Genomic DNA, 15,918 nt, shown 5'->3' on the forward strand with positions numbered 1-15,918 from the left:
AGTCCCTGTCCAGCAAGACAGAAGAAAGCTGTGCAAGAGCTGTGCCAGTGCTTTAAAAGCTCTAAAGGTTTAAAAACCTGCATTGCTCTCCTCCAGAGCGCCCTCTTTAGGTTGAACCAGGCAAGCATTCTTCCTTCAATCCACCACCCCTCCCTTCTCTGCAGGTGGCTTCTTCTGGAGGATTTCCATGAAGGCTAGAGAGTCAGGCATCTTGGATTTGGGTTCTGCCTTCTAGGAGCTGCAAGAGAGCTGGCAGAGCCCACAGCGTGTTTACACTGCAGCCTCCTCACTCCCTAGGCCCCCATCCCTGCAGCTGCGGCAATTTGGGAGGAAGCAAGAGGGGCAGGAGAATGGGGACCACACTGTGCCTGCTGAGTCTACAGGATTACCTGAAGAATGGGTTGGGGGGGGATGCGGATGGATGGGCCTGGGCAGTCCTCAAATGGGAGCTGAAGATGCCCAGGATTTGCCAGCTCTCTAAAAAGATGCAAGGATTCCAAAGAAATGAGATGAAATGTAGACGAGGCCAGGAAGACTAAACTAACTTCTAATGAGATGGATATATTGGAGGTGAAGGGGAAGAGAAAAGAGATGGAAAGACTTTCCAGGGAGAGGTGAGGCTGAGAAGAGAGCACTGAAGTGGGGAAGGGAACCCCGGGGCCCTCTGGAAAGATAAATCTGGGAGCAGACAGTTCTTTCTTTGAAGGTTCCTGCATTGTGACCGAGGATGCTGACAGTGCGGAAGGGACCTTATCTGTTCAACATTACCTTTTAATTGTCTTTTTCATAGCCCAGAAGTTAATTGACCTTTTCCTAGCTCCCTGGCTCTGGGCCTCAGTTTCCTCATTTGCAACCCAAGGGGGTCTGGACTAGATGCCTTCTAAGGCCTAAGTCCGATGTGAGCCTCTAACACTACCATCCCACCAGCCCGAGTATCCGAGGCCAAACATCCATGAGCTTTCACCCCAGTCCCCCCTTCTTCCTCGTCCACCATTATTTATCAGTGCAGTACCCCACGGAGGGATAACCACTAGCAGTGAGCACAAGGGCTCAGTTGTGGGAGATGACTGGTCCTTCTGCCCCAGAGACAGGAAAGGAGGAACATCCACTTTGGGTTTCCTAGGGGAGAATATTCTCGAATGCTTATTTAAGTCAAATGTCATCGACTTCAATAAATTATAAATTCCTTTGAAAGGGATTCCAAATAGTTAGATTGACTAAAGGGCCAAAGAGCCCTCTAATGATTGGCCCTGTTTGGTGTAAAATAATTTCTTTTCAGCCCAGAAACTGGATCTGCTTTGCCATGAAAATCCAGCAGTCACTGGCCACGCTCCCCTCTTGTCTGCCTGCCTCATGCCATTCTGCCAACCTGCTTTAGTGCGGCATTTTCTGAGGTGATTAAACACCGGAGCTTAATGAGGGTGCCCTCAGGAGCTGGGGATCAGTGATGCCTCCCCTGCCCCTGCCCAGACACACGCAGGTAGTTAGATGGTAGTGGGGGTGAACTGTTTTCACAAGAGTTTCATTTTTCAGTTTGTGTCAAACTGCAATTCCTTAAATATTAAAAAGCAATAATGTGTAGAAATACGACTGACTCCCTGTTCCCTTCAAGTGGGATGTGCCACACAGATAGTAGACTGTGCTTTCTACACCCACTAGCATTCCCGTTTCATTTCAGTCTCCAAAATATGGACAGGAGGCCAACTCTAGAAAAATGGATTCCCACTCTGGCATCTCCCAGGGCACCGATGCGTGCAGTGCTGGGCGCTGGTGGGGAGCACCCCCACCCTCCCGCCGCCCCATTCACCAGCGCCCCTGATTTTTTTTTCCACGGGGGTTTGACCTTGCAAAGACTCTTCTTCCCTTTCTGGGCAGGGAACAACCCATTTTAACTCAAAACACAAAACGACCTTTTCTCCTTTAAAGAAACACCACCAAACGGAGCACATCTGGGCTCCCATTTCCCCAGCCTGCACCCCGGAATGCGAATGCGGGGTGTCCAGAACGGCAGGTAACTAGTTTGGACCTGACAGCCCCCCCCCATTCAGCGGCTGGGAGTCTCGGGCTCCGTGCAGAACACACGGTGCGGGGAAACATCTCCTTTTTCTGCCCATTCACCATCGTGACGAAAACCAAAACCGAACGATCATGGACTCATTTCCCAACACCGGGAGAGAAATACGCCCATCGCGCCCAGCTCCGGCTCCAAACTCACATCCCGCTTGGACCCCAAGCCCGATCCCATCCCATCTCGTGCACTCGGTTCTACTTATGAGAACCGAGCACCTTCGCTGCTCTCGGGGAGAAAATGGGGCGCCAGCCGCACGGCTGACAGGTTGGGACTCGGCTGCACCCGCTCAATAGTTTGATCAAAAGGAAAACTTCACCCTCGGTCCATGAGCCACTTAAATCTCTGCAAGGAGACCCGCCTATTTATAGCAAGCCAGGAGAGCACCCCGGCTTCGCCTCTCTTAAATCTGGCTCAAGACAGCCCCCCCAAACACGCCGCAGAGAAACACCCCGCCTTCCCTCCCACCCCCTAATTCCAAAGGTCCCCCCTGGACGAGCAGCACCTCCAGATCACCGGCGTCCACCGAAGCAAATGCCGCCCGGACGCATCCATGCAAAGCAAAGTGTGCGCCCAGAGCGCAGCATCCCCAGACAATTGCTGCACCCCACACGCAGAAATGCAACGAAGACTGTGTTTTCCACTTACAGTTATAGCGCTGCGCACGGCCACTTAACGAAAATGATAAAACTCAACAGTTCTGTTTTAGATATTTGTATTTAATTCGGCTGCACGGGGAAGCCGTCCTGCGTGCGGATCTGCCGCGCTCTTGTCCTTGGAGACCCGGGCAGCTCGACTCCCTCTCGGATCGCGCCTCGCCAGCCCCGCGGCCGCGCCACACGCTCGGGTAGGTCTCTGCTGCAGACTGGGAATCCCATAGAAAACCTGGGGTCCCTGGGGCCGGCTGCGCAGGCGCGCGAGCTGCCGCCCCGCCGGGCTCCCTCCCCCGCCCCTCCTCCCGCCCCGCCCGCCCGCCCGCAGCCCCCGCGCGCGCCGGGGAGCCGGTGCCCAAGAGCCGCCCGGCGAGGGCGCATGCTCGGTCGGCGGGGCTCGGAGCCCGCGGGCCGAGTCCATGTCTCCAGATTTTAGCAGAACCACGGGAGGAAACTGGGTAGGAAAGGGCCGCCCCGGCCGCGGGCACCTGGCCCCGCGCGAGGAGGGGGTGCCGGGCGCGCCCCGCCCCGCGGGGGCCGAGGCTGGGGGCGGCGCTGGGGCCGGAGTGGGGCTCGGGGAGCCCGCTCTGCCCGCCGCGCCCGACCCGAGGACGCCCCCGGGCCCCCGGGTCAGGCCGGAAGGTGCGGGAGGAACCTGCAGAAAGCCTGGCCCCGTGCACAGCGTTGGCTCCCAGGTGGGAGCGCGCCTCCCCGGCTCCCCGAGAGGGAGCCCTTACGGTGGACACTTGGGGCGCACCATTTCACCCCAGGGGAGGACGGGGAGCTGGGCGTACCCCGGTGCCCAGAACCACCTTGGTCCAGAAGGGCGTCGGAGAAATTTCTGCTTGGAGGGAGTTGGGTCAGAGACGGCTTGTCCTGACCTTGGGCAGCTCTTGCTACTGTTGGCAAAGGTTTAATATGCGCCTGCTCTAGGAGCTGCAACAATGTTTACTGGCCGTGCTTTGGAGAGGGCGGGGGAGCTGCAGGAAGGGAGTGAGGAGCCCTCCTGGATTCCAGGTTGCGGGCTGCGCAGCCTGGCAGAGCCCCCTCTGCATCCATGAAGGGCGCATGCCTTTGCCAGCCCTCCCGCCCCCACTGCCCTGCCAAAGCCTGGAAGACTTGGCAAGGAGTTGTGCCCAGTAAATATTTGGTTGCTTCTCTACTGGGAAAGCCAGGAGAATGCTCAGATGTTCCCAGCCCGATCGGTGTCCCCAGGTGGGTATTGGGTACACATTCAACGGTCACTGGCCACCCACTTCCTCCTGGCCGGCAGGCGCTGTTCTGTGCTTGGGCGGTCAACGCTGTGCGCAAACCCTCCTGGAGTTTACAGTCTGTTGAAATGAAATTTTATTTTTAAGGCGAGGGACTTTGAGGGGCGCAAAGTTTAAGGAGACCGCGTTCTCCTTTAACAGAGGGCTTTGCAACTTGCAAAGTGCCTTCACACACCTGGCCACGGCGGGGCCAACCTTTGGGTTCTGGGGACACCAAAAGCCTCCTCCGTGGCCCAGGGCTTTGGATGGACGACTTTCCGCTGCCAGGAGGAGCTGCCCAGGCCCCCGGCAGGGGAGTCCTGCTGGGAAGAACTTGAGCCGACTTAAGGGAAGACCAGGAGAAACTCCGCCCGTAGCATCTCTGGCAACGAGAGGCTGGAGCTGAGTGAGGGCCTCGGGTGGTGCCGCCAAAGCCACGGCCTCAAGCCAACCTGGCGACCCGGCCCCCGGCGCGCGCTCCGCCGGGCCGCCCCTGGGGGGTTGCGCGCGGGGAGGAGAGCGCGCCCGGGACTCCCTCGGCCGGCGCCGCCCGCCCAGGTCTGCACCCCGCGGGGCTCCTCGGCGGGTGCCGGTGGCCGCGGAAACCCGGAGCGCGGAGCCGGCGGAGCAGGGCGCGCTGCGGCGGCCGAGCACGTTCCGAGGCCGGCGGGACCGGCCCTGAGCGCCCCGGCCGCAGTGCGCACTGCGCCGCGCGCGGGTCCTCCGGCCGGAGCCTCGCTCCGCGGGTCGGTGGGGTGGGGTGGGGGCAGAAGCAAGTTGTGGATGAGCTGCTTTGGTTGTTTGGAGACAGTCTCCAAAGCTTCCAAGTAATTTCCTATTTTATGTCCATTTTCCCTCTTAAACCATTTTCTGCTGGGCGCGCTGGTGTCCGCCCCGAGAAGCGTCCACACAGCAGTCGGCACCAAACCAATGGTTCGAGATGCCATTTCTTCTCCTGCAAGACATACCTGTGTTTTACGCCCTGGACGTCTCTTCCTTGGCATTGTTGGGTTTTAGATAACTTACTTGCAACTTGTGTTTGGGAAAAATGGACACTGGTAGTTTAATCCATGTCCTGCAGATTGGATTGAGATGCTCTAAGCTTCTTCAGGGCGGTTTGTCTAATTGGACAGGCAGGTTGTTTTTTAAGTTCTGTTTGTACTGAAGCGTAGTTTGGCGTCCTGACTGCGACATCATGATTTTCACTCTCCAGCTATTATGCAACTTTTTCATTTCAAAATCTAATATTTTGTTAGTTTTTTTGAGATGCCTTTTAATTGAGGTTTATAAACAACACCAACTCACAGGAGGGAAACCGATTCTCAAAGACACCCAAGGATTGTTAGCCTGTAAGTTACAGAAAGCATTACCAGTTTAGGATGGTGGAATGAATTTTAAAAAGAGGACTGTGGTGAGGACACTAAAAAAATGAGGACCCCTCTGTCTCTATCCTCCAGTCATTTGGAGTAGTCACTGGTGATGGAAGAACAGAGATGAGCTGCCCTGCACTAGCAAGCACCTGGGGAGGAGGGACTGGAATGTGGCACCCAGTAGGGTGAGGAATGCCCCTGGTGTAATGCTTTGTTTAAAGCCATGCCCTAACCCTGCAGCCCTGCCTGCTTCACACCCTGGAGTTTTTTGTGGAAGGGGATGGAAGGAGGTAAGTGGTTTATCTGGGGGACCTTGCCTAGAAACAATTGAGGAGCCATTTCTCTAGCCTCACTTGCAAATTATATATAAATTATATGTATGGTTATACATATATAAAATATTTCTGCAATAATCTTCCATCTCCTTCCCAAATTAAAAAAAAAAAAAAGCAAGAACGATTTTTAGGTGCATACATATCCATTGAAAGCTTCCATCCACTTTAATTGTGGCCTGGGCAAGCTGAAAACTGATAATAGTAAACGTGCCAAATGTCAGTAGCATAAGGCCAGTATAAAATGCCAGTGGGTCTAAACTGGATGAATGGTAATAATTTTATTTATTAGACGTGCTGTGCATAAACATATGTGGCAAGGAGGGTAGAACTTATGGCCTGAGGGCATTTAGGAAATTGGAAGAAAAATGAAATGTTTGCAAGTCAACATTAGAAATGAAAAGAGTTGAATTGGAAAAATGAATTTATATTATGAAAATTTATAAAGAATAATAGTAATTTTCTTGTGTGGGTAAAGTGCCTTTATTTTTAAAATTAAGGGTGTTGATCCTTACAGAGGAGATATATTATGTAGGATATTTATGTTTGTCCTGATTTTTTACAGTACTGAAAAAAAATACAGCCAGCCCAACAAAATACAATACCTTCCTTAGAGCCAAATAGCAAATTATTGTCTAGAATAAAACCTTACAGGAGTTTTTTGTGTTTTTTTTTTAACCATAAAGCATTTCATCATAAGTGCTTTGTACTCCTAGATTTAAAAAAAAAAAAAAAGTGGGAAAATGCAATATCCTGGACTGATTTCCATGCAATTAATGGGGCCACTCCCTACCTCTCTGAGCCCTAGGACAAGTTAGGGATAATTAGGCAGCTTCAGGGACAGTGCAGGCAGGGACTTCAGGAGAGTTAAGGAAGGCTCCAGAAATAAGGCAACAAATTCCAAAGGCAACTAATCAAACACCCCCAGGATTAGGGGCAACGGGACATTGCCAACAAGGATGAGAAAGAAAAGCTTGCTAAGATAAGGGCTGGCACAGAGAGACATTAAGGCATTGAGTGAGCCCACCTAGAACTAACCAATCACACAGAGACTGATGGGGCTCTGGAATAATTAGGGAGAGAAGGTGCATATTCCCTGAGGCAGGACTCCACTGCTGCTTCCTTGCCCCTCCCTAGCCTGCTTCCACTGGCCTGGGAGTCCCACTTCATTTCTGTCCCTTTTCTCCTCAATAAACTTTTTCTTTCTCTAAGCAAATCTGCCTTTTTTTGCTTGCTTGCCTGAGCATTAGCCAAGTTGCTCCTGCCACTTGGTGAGACACCAACCCGTGGTGTTATAGGGCAGCCCCGATATTGAACGGGGTTCCTGGCTGTGGTTCCTCACCTGCGCGCTTACAAGGGACTTATGAATACTCCACTACAGACACACACAAAAGGTTCATAAAAGGTTTATTTACAAGGGAAAAGGAAATAAGGAAAATGTACAACTCAGGGAGAAAATAGGGAAATAAAGTCTTTAATGTGTCCTACCCGATCCAAAGACCTGGAAACCCAAAGGCACTCTCAGAGCTGGCCGGACGCTGCGAGCTGGCGGAGAGTCAAAATGGGGGACCCCCTCCAAAGCCCACGTGTCTGGCTTTATATCAACCTGGCTGCTGAACCCCACCCTCAGGTCCCAGCCACCTTCCCTTTGGTGGTGATGGGATTTGGAGTTCCCAGTGTCTTTGGCTTTGGCCTGGGGTGGGGGTGGAGTCCACAAAGCCTGCATGGAATTAGCTTTAGGACAGCCTTTTCCCCCTAACAGTGGTAGTCTAGTGGCTGGGAGGCTAGACCTGAAAACCTGAAGTTACAGTATCATCTATGCAGAGAGGGATTGGAAGTTCTGGTTTGAATGGACTTGCTTGGTCATTTCTCCGCCTTCACCCCTGATTATTTTTGTACTCCGTGATTGGCTCTATTTTCAGATTGAAGGATGTTTCATAGCTGTTTTCCTTATCAGGTGGAGAAATCCAGCTGACATCAATATCTTGCAGGTCTGGAACTTTGGTGCATTAGAAATACAGTATTAGTAGTCATTCATAGAAAGCTAGTGGTTGAGGACATGGGAGGAAGTGTGGTTGACAAGAGAAGGGTATAGAAAGAAGGGAAAAGAGAAGTAAAAAAAAAACTTTAATCATTTAAGTTTGGAAAAATAACTTGAAGAATTTGTTGTTTACTTGTTATTCTCCTTATAAACTCCTAGAAAGTTCAGCTGTGTTAGTGTTCTCAAACAGCACTTAGGATATAATCTTTCTTTAAAAATATTTATGGAATGGAAATAATGATTGTCAACCCAGCCATAAAGTAACATAATCAATAATTAATAAGTAAAATAGTAATAGATGCTTCTAATATATACTTTTTAATGTTTTTTTCAACTTGAGCATTTCTGCCTTTATCTCTGTTAACGACTTGCTTTCTTTCCATAGAGACCATTTCTTTTATCATTTTTGAAGATGTGAAATAGCTGTCTTACATAATTTTCTTTTGTTTCATACACAGTATCATTTTTAGAAATGTGTTTTCCTATGAGTTTCTAGAACAATGCTCTCTTTCCTGGCTTATCTTTTCTACTGCATAGATACCAAGTTATTTTTTGGTTTCTTCCTACTTGGAGAAAGTATTGTTTGTTCCAAAATTTTCCAGCAGCTGAGTTTGCATTTCCTCTAGACCCTCTCATTGTTTACTTGTATACTGGTAACTTCTCTCTGCCCTTCTTTGAGGTAAGTATGCCTAGCCATTCGTCATCATTTAGGCAAGATGTGCTGGATTAAATACCATTCCCTTAAGTTCAAGTCCACCCAGAACCTCAGACTAAGATCTTATTTGGAGATAGGTTCTTTGTGTTAAGATGAGGTCATATTGAAATAACTGCTGTCCTTATAAGGATAGGAGAGACACAGAGATAGGAGGGGCACTCAGAGAGAGAAGACCAGAGACAGAGATTGTGTTAGGGGGAAAGGATGTCTTAAAGCTAATTCCATACAGGCTTTGTGGACTCCACCCCCACTCCAGACCAAAGCCATCAGGACATTGGGAAAGACAAATCCCATCACTACCAAAGGGAAGGTTGCTGGGACCTGAGGGTGGGGTTAAGCAGCCAGGTTGGTATAAAACCAGACACATGGGCTTTTTTTTTGGGGGGGGGGGTTCCCTTTTTGGCTCTTTGCCAGCTCACAGTGCTGGGCCAGCTCTCAAAGTGCCTTTGGGTTTCCAGGTCTTTGGATCAGGTAGGACGCATTAAAGACTTTATTTCCCTATTTTCTCCCCGAGTTGTACATTTCCTCATTTCCCTTTCCCTTGTAAATAAACCTTTAAACCTTTTATTAACCTTGTGTGTGCGCCTGTAGTGGAGTATTAATAAGTCCCTTTTAAGCACGCGGGTGAGGACCCACAGCCAGGCAACCAGTTTTATATCGGGGCTGCTCCATAACAGTTGGAGTTATGTACAAGCCAAGGAATGGCAGGGCTTCCCAGCACCCACCAGATGCTGCAAGAAAGGCAGGAGCAGATTCTTACTTAGAGCCCCCAGAAGGAACCAATCCTATTGATACTTTCATTTCAGACTTGTAGAAAATAAATTTTTGTTGTTTTAAGAACCTCCATTGTGTGATATTATCTTACAGCAACACTAGGAAACTGATAAAGAAGACAATTATATTTAAATGTGGCTCACATCAGTAGGTTACCATCAAGGCTATTCTGACAGGGAGACAATAGAGTTTGCTATAAGTCAACTTGATTCTGAGAAAATCACTGGACTATATTAAGAGTCAAGAACCAATTCTGATGTGGTCATTGAAAAATCTTAGACACTGAAGTTTCTTTCACCATCTGATTTCTTCATTTATAAATTTATAAATTGAGACAGATTAAAACTTTACCTAAAGTTGAACGCTGTAGTCCAAAATTTCAAAATATGGGGCATCCACAAATTCTGGAGAGTAAGTTATATGTTAATTTGCATCTAAGAGGATATTGAGCCAGTTTCTTCCAGCTAGAGACTGAATTAAATTCATGGTTTGAGTTGATTTAAATAATTTCCTTAGGAGCCTTTCATCTCATTTTTTAATGAAAATCAGTTTAGGGACAGATCCCAGAATCATGACTAGTAGTCACACAAATTCTGCTTAAAGTTTTTCCAGGCTAGTTTATTGATGTTCTAATAATATTGAGCATTGATAACTTTGTAACATTAAATGGCATTTTGAAATTAGACATACAATGATTGGCCAATAGATATATTTTAATAGACTTTACTTTTCAGAGCAATTTTAGATTCATAGCACACATTATGTTTTTCAAAACTTTCATTGACTGCAGACCCTATTGGGTTCTGGTCATGCAGGTTAAGTGTTCAAATATTGATTGTGGACTGGATGAAGAATAAGAACTTTCAAAACCCAGGTTATTTTTATGACCTGTTTATTATTTATAGACCCTTGATATTCCTAGGGATATGTCCTAGGACTTCCTAATATATGAATATCACTCTGGATCCAGTTGCTCTGTTGGTCAATGACCATAGTATTGCCCTCTTAGGGAGCAGTAAATGAGAAGATAAATAAGAACAACAAAGCCACATTGAGCTACAGATGCTGGGTGATCAGCTGACTTGGCTTACTAATTTAGTTATCAAGTACAAACACCAGCTTTATAATTGCACAAGTTGCCTATTTGTGCTTTAGCAAAATAGCACATTACAATCATTATAATCTTCAGGATTTTTCACCAATAGATACAGCCCTAAAAATAAATAAGATCTATTAAAATCCTGCTACCTTGAAATATTAAACATTTCATACATCCATGTATGACTTGAAAAATAAGTACATCACTGAAACTTGAGATCATGGCCATTATGGAAGCTGTTTGAATGCAATGGATGGTAGGTTTTGAAAGAGCTAAAATTTACTCTTTGGTCTTTATGAATTTAACATGCAGTTTTAAAAGCAGGCCTTTGTAAATACTTCTAAATAGATTTAAGATCTATCTGCTGAGGTGCTAATGCATTTATTAATGCAAGACAATGGACTATTAATGACGTTATTTATATGTGTACTCTTTTTATCCTAGAAGTGCAAATGCTTTGCCACTTTGGTCTAGAGGAAGTATACAGTGACCTTATGTTATTTGTGTCTTCAGAAAGTTCCAATGTTCATCTGAGCAGCTGTGTCTCTTTAGCAGGCGCTGAAATAACTCATAGGGTCACTTTGAAATGAATTAAGAAAATCTTATCCAGGACCATGGGTGATGCTGTTAGGTAAGATGTTTTATTTCCTCCTTTGAACATTTCTGGTGACTCGACTCCTGTAGAAAAGCTGATGCTGTTTCTTGGCCACATTATAATCAAATGGTATAAATGAGTGGAAAGATGCCAAGGAGTAGTCTCTCCGATTTATGACAAAATCTTTTTTGCTTCAGAAAGAGGACAATTGTACTCTTTGGTGGCTATAGGGATGTACTTGTCCTGTGGGTGAACTGGGGTCTGGGGAGAGTAACAGGTTGTGGCAGTGATTTCTGACAGCAGCCTAGACCAGAAGTTAGAGTAGAATTCTAGAAATAAGTCTGAGAAAGGCAAAAACCTCTCATTAAAAGATCTCTTCATTCAGAGCATCTCTAGACTAAAGTGACCGCTCAGCTTTTAGACTGTGGCACTCCTAGAACCCCATCCAAATTTCTAGCTCCAAATGAAGACTTTTACAAAGGATTAGCAGATTTCCACCAAAGAGTCAGATTTCAATGCATTGCTGAATTTGGGTATCTGTTAACATTTCCTCCTTATCACTCAAGATTTTCAAATACCAGTGGAGACTTCCTTCACTATCTAACTCTGTGGGCTTTCCTTCTGTTCAATTTCTGGTTGACTTAAGATGACTGTCATTGTGACCCAGTGCTGGTTTTGGATGTTCGTATCAATTATATTGTAAGTTACTTAGTGCAGAAGCTATCTTAAATTTCTACTTTGTATCACGCAGAATGCAAGTTCCTGATTCAAAATAGAGTTCAGCAATTATTAATTGGTTGATTAATTTCCTTTCAGCTTTGTGTTCATTCTCAGTGGGTTATTTTTCTATGATTTTACTACTGAGAAGAATTAAAATTCAGTTGGGAATTCTGATAATTGGGAAGATTATATTTATAACTTAATAATGATTCTGTTTCATAATTGTTACAGTCAGTGTGATACACAATTATTCATTTATAGATCCTCAGACAGTGGAAAACAGTTGTCCTTATACTGATTTTATTTTATTTTTTTATGTTATGCATGCAGGAGCTGGGGTGTAGGCTAGTGGTGCAGTGTGTGGGGATAGGAGGGAGATGAGAGAATTCACCAGAGACAGAGTGGGGAACAGAACAGGTGGATTGACTGAAATACACTGCTGAGGAGAGCAACAGGCAGGGCAGGAGAGGTCTGCTGTACCATGTGGGTCAGCTCCCTGGCTGGGGATCGAACTCATGCTGCAGTGGCTATGGATAGCTTGATAGCACTGAGACTTAACCCCTGTGCCACTACGGTGGCCCTTCCTTGATAATTTTTATATAAAGTAGATTATTCCAAATGTCACTGGTGCTGTTTCATTGTGGGTGGTTTTGATTTACATTTCCTTTACAATAAGTGATGTTGAATTTTGTCCCTTGTGTTTATGGTCCATCTGTATGTCTTCTTTGGAGAAGTGTTTGCTTAGATCTTTTGCCAATTTTTGGTTGGGTTGTTCGCTTTTTTTGTTGTTGATGTGTTTGAATTCTTTATATATTTTTGAAATGAACCCTTTGTTGGATGTGAGATGCCCAAATATTTTCTCTTAGTCCATCGGCTGCCTTTATAGAAGTACTTAAACAGGAAGAGACTTGTCTTTGAGTTAACTTCCATGAATATTGTGTGATTTGATTTATGAAAAAAAAATGAAATCAGACTTGAAAGAAAAGGCTTTTTAGGTTTATTTGATTGGGCCACAGTTTTTACAGTTGGCATTAGAACCATGGAATCAACCATTCTTTGGCGACCTGTATAGTCATTTGCAAGCCAAGAAATATATTTATGATCCTGTCTTCTTTTTTCTTTCTTTTCTTGCTACTATCAGCCACTTTTTTCTCTGTTTATTTAATAGCTTTCCTGGACTTGAATAACTTTCCATAGCCATTGTAAAAGTTTAAATAGTTTCCCTTTTCTTCTTAAGCAAAATGTCATATATTTTCATATTTTGAGGGTGTCTATATGCAAGTAACACTGAAATCAAGCGCATTTGATGTAAAGATGCTTTGTCATTCACTCAGTATTTTTGTGAAATTCATTCCAAAATCAAAAAATTAAAACACCACATTAAACAATGAATAAAATATCCTCAAAATGTTACCACTTAAAAGCCTATGAAGATGGCATACCACAGTAAAAATTCTGCCAGCTTGCAACACATTGAAAAGCTGACCACATTAAAGTGGACAATATTAAACGGAGAGCGCATATTTTTCAAAACTGAGCCAACCGTGCTAGTAAAGAGATGATGTGTAATTTCCCTCAAACTGGAAAGTGGTTTCTGTGTCCATGCAAATGTAGAGGGGTCATGCGATTGTTTATCAAAGTAGCTCTGAGGATAAATTATATCATTTTTCTCACTAATATATATAGTTATAACAATAATAAGCAGCAACAAAAAATTGTCAGTAGTGTGACATTCTTGAAATTTCTGCTCTTCACGGACTAGCCTAAGCCTATTCATTTTATTTTATTTTATTTTATTTTTAAAGTTTATTTATGCATATAAGAACTGGGGTACAGGCCAGTAGTGTGGGGGTGAGAGGATTCACCGAGACACAGTGGGGAGCAGAACAGGCGGATTGACTGAAATACACTGCTGAGGGGAGCAGTGGGGAGACAGGAGAGGTCTGCTGCACCATGTGGGTAGCTCCCTGGCTAGCGATCAAACTCATGCTGCACTAGCCAGCCAGAGATTGAACTCGTGCTGCAGTGGCTGCAGATAGCTGCATAGTGCTGTGCTTAACCCCTCGTGCCACCAGGAAGGCCCCAGACAAGCCTATTCATTTTAATACACATCCTGACCTCGGATCTTCTGCCCTTATAACCCTTACTCACTGTTGAGCTCCATTTCTGTGTTTCCAAGTAGCCATCAAGTGCAATAAAAGTCTAAAGTAATTTCTTCAATGCAATATACCTAAATCCATACTTCTCATCTTTGTCCGCATGACAAACTCTCAAACAGGTAGTGTGTTCACTTCCTTCTTCTCTTAGTAGCATCTCCATTGTCCCGGTCCTCTAGACTTGAAACTTTGAAATCATTGCTGATTCTTGATCCCCACAGCATCACATCAAATTCTAATGATAATTTCTTAAAAATATCATTCTCATTTGTTTTTTCCTTTCTGTTCCTATGGTTGACGCTCTGGTACCTGACTTCAGAATTCTAGTTGTATTATTCCAGTGACCTCTCAACTGATTTCTGCTGGAGACGGCCTTCTCTATCACTTGTTTCCAACTCATACTAAATGGGGCTACTAGATGAAATTTCTAAAATTCTATTTTAAGTACATCTTTCTCCTGAAGCATCTACAAGAATAATCTTTCCTACAGCGCAGAGTCCACATATTTTTTAGCTTGACATTCGAGGTTCTGAATACCATGGTATCAGTCTTTTTTCTGTCTTCTTTTCCCCATTGTGAAAACATTTTCTCTCACTTACTCTTAATTGAGCAAACATATTTAGCATTATCTATGTCTTTGCTTATGCTCTTGTTCTTATCTGGAATATATTCTTCTGTTCTGCTTATATCCAAATCACAAGTATTCTTTATAATGCCTTCAGGCCTATAACAATTCTAGTGCATTCCTCAATGCAGTATACCTAAATAGAAACTTCTTATCTTTATCATTATGAGAAATTTTCAAACATGAAAAATCTCTGCACTCCCTTCTAATATGAATAGTATCTCTATTTTCCCTATCATCCAGGCTTGAAACCTTAAAATCATTCTTTTAAACTATGATTATATTATTTATATAATCTATTTAAAAATATATGTAAGATTTTTTAAACTTTCATATTGTTATTAGAGATTTTATTTTATCATTAATACCTTTTTGCTGTGTCATAATTTCTTTGTATAACACCTGGCATGTTATTGAAATATAGAATAGACATTTGGTTTTTATTGATTTTCATGGAGTAAAACTGGTTTCAGAGTAAATGTCTTTGAGTTCTTAGTAATGAGTGTCTTATTTGACTATTGTTAGTAAAGCCATAGAAATATATAATGACAATTAACACAGGAAAAAAATCAGGATATAAATATATATATATATGTGTGTATAGCCACAAAATTGCAAAGTTAATTATTCTTAAATGAGGATTAATGAGCACATTAGAAAGCAGAACTAATAATGTATTTGTACAGAGTGATAGCTATACATCAGTGAAGATATTTAATGTATTTGGAAATATTCAGTGGTACATATTTTAATCTTTTCCCTTTATATTAAACCTAGAGGGAAAAGCTAGTAAAGAATTTTCTCTTGCAAGGATCTCCATAAAACAAAGGGTAAAGATGAGCAATCAGATCAGTCAATAAAAAGTGTAGAAGAGACTGAAAAGCCCTTTCAATGATTTTCTTTAAGGATGAGCTGTGGAGTCTTAGATTGGTTAAAGAATTGAATGGGTTACTACTAACATCTGTAATACAGAGAGCTGGCTGGGTGGAAGACATTCTCCTAAATGTTTTTTATATATTGACTCACATAATCCTATAACCACCACATGAGGCAGTTACTGTTCTCTCATCCTCATATTACAGTTGAAGAAATTGATTTAACTCAAAGTCACACATAATAGGTAGTGGAACCAGGGTTCAGATTCAGATAGTTCAGTCCTGGAATTCATACATTTTTTTTTTTTAATGAAAATAAGACATGTGAGCAGAAAAGGATATCATTTCTAAATGTACAGCCCAAAGAATTATCACCAAATGAACACACCGCTGAGTAAAGTGGGACTGAAGTGCAAGGAGAACTTCTGGGGTATAAACTTCACAAATTTAGTTTCTTATCTACTATACTAACTAGATTTATGGGCATGTCTTTCCACCTTAAAATTCTCATTATGCTTTCAGTTTAAAGTGGTTCAAGTTTATGGTGTTCATTCCTGGTAAGCAATAGGGGGGAAAAAAAAAACCCAAAATAAAACAACCTAGGGCCTCCCCTAGTGGCACAGACAGTTGAGCGCTGCACTGTGA

The 15,918-nt window shown here is 44.2% G+C and overlaps 1 protein-coding gene across 3 annotated transcripts in view; it reads right to left on the reverse strand.

Moving 5' to 3' along the window:
* The window catches only part of VSNL1 (visinin like 1), a 119,039-nt gene that overhangs the window by 92,674 nt on the left and 10,447 nt on the right, over positions 1–15,918 (reverse strand). The window contains exon 1 of one of the 3 annotated variants that reach the window (XM_037528488.2): positions 2,717–2,952. The exons of 1 other annotated variant lie outside the window; for it this stretch is intronic. The gene's annotated coding sequence lies outside the window, so the exon portion shown is untranslated. Of the gene's footprint in view, positions 1–2,573; positions 2,661–2,716; positions 2,953–15,918 lie in introns of those variants that run through there. One more of the 3 variants, XM_037528490.2, reaches the window with a different exon arrangement.

The sequence above is a fragment of the Talpa occidentalis genome, unplaced genomic scaffold (assembly GCF_014898055.3).
Source record: "Talpa occidentalis isolate TD23 unplaced genomic scaffold, MPIMG_talOcc4v2.1 talOcc4.5, whole genome shotgun sequence".
Taxonomy (NCBI): Eukaryota; Metazoa; Chordata; class Mammalia; order Eulipotyphla; family Talpidae; genus Talpa; species Talpa occidentalis.